The following is a 6,408-nucleotide window of genomic DNA, read 5'->3' on the forward strand; positions in this document are numbered from 1 at the left end:
TCACCTTAATAGTTTTGGACTGCTTTTGTAGAAGCAGAAGATGGGTATGATAACTGTCCAGGGGGACAGAAATGGCTTTTAATTGATCAGTTTGCTGACAGATACAGTGGCGGAGGAAGGCCCAGAGTTTCTAATTCTGCCTTCTGAACAGGAAGCTGTTTTGATGGACTGTCAGATGGAGTGTGAATGGAGCTTTGAGACAGCGTCAAGAGCTGAGAGAGTGCTCAGCGGCGCCGTACCCTTCATCACAAAGAGACAGCTCTTGTGCGGGGATGCCTGGGGTTGTTGTTGTGCGGCTCAGGAAGGCAGGAGTGCCTCCCTGACCTTGAATTCAACTAATGTAGCTGATTGCTCACACAAAGTAATGAAAACTGACTCACACTCTTGCCATTCAGCCGCTGACAACGTGTACATTGTACTGTGCAAACTAGCTGGAGAGCTTACATTACATTTAGTTGCGGACAAGATGTTTGATTGCTGGTAATAAAATGTGGTGAATGTTTAATTTGTTTATTATACAACACCGGGGTGGATCATCATATTGGAGAGGTTTCTCTCCTGGTGACTGTAAAATATCTCTTGAGAACAACACATCCGTCCACCAGAGAAAGGCCATCTCGTTAATAGAGAGCATCAGCAAGCGTTAAATCAACCAGTCGAGATACGTGGCCGTACAATGTCTTGTTGCCTGAGCAGGGCGTGAGTGTGTGTCTGTGTGTTATGTATGAGTGTCTAAGGGCGAGGGGTGGAGTCTTGTCGTTGCCACGGCAACAGCTTCAGTTATGTAACATCATAGCACAGTTATGGTGCGGTGTAAACAAAGCGTCCAGCAATGTCTTTTATCAGTGCTGTGGAGAGTATACGGAAACAGACATTTTGCCCAAACCAATGCACAAAGCAGTTATGTTATAAAATCTGTCTCACTAAACCCTTTTGTTGCATTAAAAACACCCTTTAAGGATACAAATTGCACTGACTGCCGTGGACATTATAGCCTCATGATTTTCCTTTAACAACCACGAACGGTACCTCTAATTAAAAATCCTGACACAGTTTTTTAAGGAGGCGAGCGGTTGTTTGCGCTCTGCTTCTGGATTCTGTAGTGGTGTTTAAAGGGAAAGCTGTCTGGTGTGATATGTGTATAAGGTAGAGCTTATCTCCACTGGACAGCTTGGGTGTCAAAACCATTGTACCATATTTATATAGGATGTTTAAGGCCATTTTCTTGCAAACCTGCAGCAATAGGAAGTGTACGGGGGGGGGAAACAAGGATGAAAGGACACCACCCTATAAATATTTCAACAACATCAATCTTTATTCAATGGCCTCACTGTGTGCCATGTGAAATAGGACACTCAGACATTCCCTTATGAATGCTGTCTCTCTTTGGGAAGTCGTGTCCAATAAATATCTATCATTAACACGAAGGAAAACAAAGATAGACAAACAGCCCAAGTACCCTCATAACCATCAGTTAAAGAAGGACACAAAACAGCAGTGCCTTCCCTTCACATAAAAGCCTATTGTTCAGGAGGACAGTTCTGCTAGGCAGCTGTGCTTATTTTCAGTAACCACTTCAGGATATTAATAGCCCCCACTGCCATTCACTAACACTGCTGTGGAAGCAGTTGAGGAAGTCCCCTTTTGAATATGACTGTGATTACATTGATTCACTGACCAAAGTTTAACTGACAAGGCAGAGTTTGGGAATGGCAGGGAATCCAAAGAGAGAGGACCTACTGTAAGTTGACATATACATTTTATCTGTAAACGTGTGTGGGGTTAAGGCTAATAAATTGTATCTATACAGCCAAAAAATCCCAAATCCCAAATCATCGGGCATTTGACACTCTATCCAGAGACCCCTGATTCAGGTGTAAAAAAAACTTCCCAAAATATCCTTTTAACAGGGATGAAAAAAGGAGGAAACCTCAGGAAAAGCAACATATGTCACATGTTCAGAATAGACAGAAACAACAGTAGTAACAATAAACTTTGGAGAAAAACAATTATATAAATGGAAGAATATGGATTGAACAATTTTGAGGAACTTCCTGATGCTGCCGAACACTGACGGGAGCTGAGCTAGACTTTTATTGCACCAGGATCATCTGGATTTGGTAAAACAAAAAAGGTCCATTTTTGTTTCAGCATTCTAAAACATGGCAAACTAGAACATTTTCTGATGCATGTGCAATAGATTGATGAATGTATTTGTTATTTTACTGTTGTTTTAATGATGATGTGTTACAGACACTGTGATGTCCAAGGTAAATTTTGGATTGGGACAATAAAAGTCTATCTTATCTAATCTTAAGCCCAAAAACCAAATGTTACAGTAGTCAATTCTGGAAGAAACAAAGGGCTCTCCACATCAGCCATGTACAGAAAAGGCCACAGTAGCTATGTTGCACAGGTAGAAAAGAGTGGTTGTTGATGTGCCTGTCATGGCTGGTACTAGGGGGAATTAATAGGAGAGAAGAGTAGCACCTCTCCCTCCCTTCATTACTCACTCACAAAAAACTCTGATTCATTTGTTGTTCGCATTGATTTTGGCAAACACCGTGGCAGCTAAGGGCTCAATTATTAAACAATTGCTTTGCTCTCAGCATTGCATTAGCTTAAACCAAACAAGCTTGTCTTCTCAGGAAAAGTGTGGTTATGTAAAAAGATTTTTACATCTCACACATTCCCTCCCCCTCCTTGCCTTTTTCATCATGCACTGAAAACATCTCAATTTTTCTGTGGGCGTGCAGACAGCAGTGAATGCAAAAAAAAAAGAAGAAGAGAAATGTCTCATTGTCAAAAAATTAGAAGCCTCTGTCATTTTTGATTATTTTAAGCTTTATCATATTTGAGACAAACTGAAACACGTTAAGAATGCATCAACCTCCCTCATTCATTCCTACAAAATCAATCACCAAACGGACAGAAACGCTGCATCTCAACGTTCCGACCGCTGGGTGTGAAAAGGCATCACCCCGTTCTACTTGCAGGGAAAAAAGTTTCACTATTCAAATGTGCCATTTTAAGTCAAAACAGTTGAAACAGGTGAGTCATAAAGCTCGACTGAGCCAGTAGTCCCACTCTGCAGTCTGCAGGAAGCCTGTGATATGAAGGTGGGCGGCTGTCACACGACCACTTCTTAATGATTTGCCTCACTGCCGCAACGTTTCTTTTGGGTGACTGTGTGTTTCTTAGAGACAGTTTTTGTAGCAGCTTGATATGAAGACATTTAAATAAAAAACTGGAATTCAGTTCAGTAATCTGGGTCATCTCTTCTCACACTAAAGCATTAAATTCAATACAAATGAGCCTATTTTTAATTAGCCTGTCAATTGTGTGATAATTACACTTTGATGCGTTCTCATACGCATCACATGTTGTTGCTCTGGGTGAAAACTTTCAATTTATTTAAGTATATTTGAAAGCTATTTCTGACTATGTGGCAAAAAATATCATGACCTTTTTCGCCTCTGTGATGTGTCATAGCTGGACCAACTCACACCCAACGGTGGCCATAATTAGAGGACCACGGACACAGGATAAAAATAACAACACAGTGCCTTCTTGACACTAGACACACCAGTTCACCAGGCAACAAGTTTCTTCTGCTGCCAATACAACACGTTCTTACTTTGGACAATAATGAAACGATATCAACAATTTTAAAAACAAATCTATCAAATATAACAAAATGTAAAATTATAAATCAGGAAATTATCTTATTTTAAGGACCTTTCTTTGACTGCGTGGGCTGTGAGAACATGTTGCATAGTGGGGCGGCCATGTTTTCATGTTTTTCACACGCTAATTGGAAGAAAGGTGAAACTGAGCAAGAAGTAAAATTTCCCTCCATTCTGGTACGCTTCTCTTCACTGGCTTTAACAGCATAAGCAGCTCACTAAGATAAAGCTACTGTGGAAAGTAACGCAGTGGAAACACAAGTGTAAAAATGAGTGTGACTTCACAAAGGTCATTTGAAGCTAACTCATTTGACTTTACACAGTGTGTAGGCTACTCTCATACAGTTTGATCCGAAGATTTGTGAATGTTGCGTAGTCCTCAACAGATCAAATTATAAATGAAATCATATTGCTGATGTTAGCCTTAGCATAATTAGGAAACAATAGCTGAAATATTGATCATCTGTGTTTTAGATGTTTGTGGGGAACTTTACAAAACTCATCCATTTCTGCTGTCAAAAAGGGTGTGAAAGTAATTTTAGGGAAATGTGAATTTTCCTTTTAACTAATATAAGTTTATTTATAAAAGAAAGAAAATGTGTATTTGCTTTGGAGCTATGAAGCTAGCTCCTTAAGTGTCATAGCTTCTGCAGAGGCTGCTACTTGTTAGACTGACAGTTGAATTAACAGACTTACTTGGCTAACTGTTTGCTAACTTTCATATAATGTAAGTAGTGATACTGACGAACATGTTTAATACTTTCCATCATCTAACGGCTGTTCTTGACACTCGTAGGTATGTGTTAAGGCTGTTCACAGCCACAAATGATATTTGTTTGCTAGTGATGGATGTATTATTGATGCTAGTTTGTTAAACAAGTCAGGGAGACAAACCCATACAGTCTGTGGGACAAATATTTTATGCAACATAGATGTTTGAAGATGTGATAAAGACATTGGTTAGAAATGGAATGGGCATATTAAAGCTATTGTGCGTAGTTTCTGTCTCCCGCATGAGGAATTCTAAGCAATGACAACAAAACTGTTGAAATACAAAATACAATGTGATATGTGCACTTTATTTGAATTTAAACTCAGGTATTTCATTGCCTCAATGATGTTCATTTTTGGTCACCTGAGAAACAATATAATTAGCTATATTTTATACAAAATATTCCTGATAAACCTGAATATGAAATGCACAAACTCCCATACTCTACTTTAAGTAATCCCTTTGTGAATTAATCTAGGTTATTAAAAGTAAGATACTTGGATTCTAAGCTTACCTGGGAAACTCAAATCCACCTACCTTTATTGACCACCATTATTAAAGCTGGTGTAATACAGGTCAAGGGCATGATTATTTGGGAAGACAAATACCACAAATTAACATTTCAATTGGAATACTACTGAACTGCAGTCACTTGAGTGGTTGTTTGCACCAATGGAGGCCACATTGCATCCTTGTTTTCTATTATTAATTACCCCCACCGGCATCTAGAGCAAGAGGACCCCAATGTTATGAGTCTGCTGCGGGTTTGTGCATGGGAAAGCCCGGTCGGTAGTGGCGGAGGGGCACAACGTGACCTGACAACAAGGAACCTCCGGGAAAACCGTCAGTTCTAAAGTATGTGCAGGAGAGAGGGTTGGTGGGGATCCGCCAGGGGGACTTACGACAAACGACACGACCTGCGGCACCATTAGAAGCGTCTAGCGACGAATTAGACAAAATCGCCGCTGAAGGAACAGGAGGTGTAGCTTTTCTCCGACAGAGCAACACACGGGTGAAATTTAGGCATCGGTGGCATCGGCCTCACAGTGGTGGAGCGGCCGTCGCGAGCCTCCCGCTGCCCGCAGAGGACACCCCGTGGCTGGAAGGCGGAGACGGGACCCCCGTTGACGTCAGTGGGCCTGTCTGTTTCCTGCAATAGAAAGTGAGAGAGAAGGTGAAAGGAGAAAAATACAGAGCTGGACCCCCCTGCTTCTCCTTACACTTAAAGGTGTGTTACAACCCTGTACCTGTGAGTATTAAAAGTCAGTTTGAGTGCGCTTGGTTTGTGTTTCTGTGTGTTTTTGGAGCTCGAGCCAATGCCGGAGCGGGATTCTGTCAATGTGATATAGGTCGCTCTCTGTAGCTGCAGTCATGTTAGTCTGAGAGTCGGGACATATGCTTCTATCGGTGTACGCTGTGTGTCTCGTCCGGGTTTATCCTGTTGGGAACTTCCAAGGGTCCGTTAAGTCTAGTTTGTCTAGGGAGAGGTTTGGCGCAGTATGGCTTTGGACTTCTGCAGCAAACCGTGCTGTGAGGAGGCAACTTAAGCTCCCCGCGCTTCTCTACGCAGCGCTCTTTGTTGCTCTTTTTGCACTGTAGGTAAGCCGCAAGCTATTCCTGGAGTGTGTTCATGTGTTCACTGGCATTGCCAGTGTTGCAATAAATGTCCATGTGTGACGGCGGAAGGTGCCGCGGCGGGGTTTTGTTGGATAACGGGGAAGTGTCCCATTCGAGCGCTGTTGCAGAGACAGCGAGGGGTTTTCCCTGGCTCCTCCCTCACTTACAGGGCGTTCACGTGTTGCAACAGGCACAGAATATGCTAATTCCCACGCATTGTTTTTGCTGACTTCATTGCATGCCGTTAAAATCCCAATTATCCCCCACCCCCCGCTGTGTTTGTCACAAGTGCACCCGATTAACAAGGCGCTCATCATCTCCCCTTGCAAAAAA

General features: G+C 42.0%; 1 protein-coding gene across 2 annotated transcripts in view; it reads left to right on the forward strand.

Annotated features, from left to right (window-relative positions):
- Positions 1–5,581: 5,581 nt before the first annotated feature.
- hivep1 (HIVEP zinc finger 1) overlaps positions 5,582–6,408 on the forward strand; it is a 54,924-nt gene continuing 54,097 nt past the window's right edge. The window contains exon 1 of one of the 2 annotated variants that reach the window (XM_032534976.1): positions 5,582–5,707. The gene's annotated coding sequence lies outside the window, so the exon portion shown is untranslated. The remainder of the gene's footprint in view (positions 5,708–6,408) is intronic. The other variant, XM_032534977.1, reaches the window with a different exon arrangement.

Source organism: Etheostoma spectabile, chromosome 14 (genome assembly GCF_008692095.1).
Source record: "Etheostoma spectabile isolate EspeVRDwgs_2016 chromosome 14, UIUC_Espe_1.0, whole genome shotgun sequence".
In the NCBI taxonomy this organism is placed as follows: domain Eukaryota; kingdom Metazoa; phylum Chordata; class Actinopteri; order Perciformes; family Percidae; genus Etheostoma; species Etheostoma spectabile.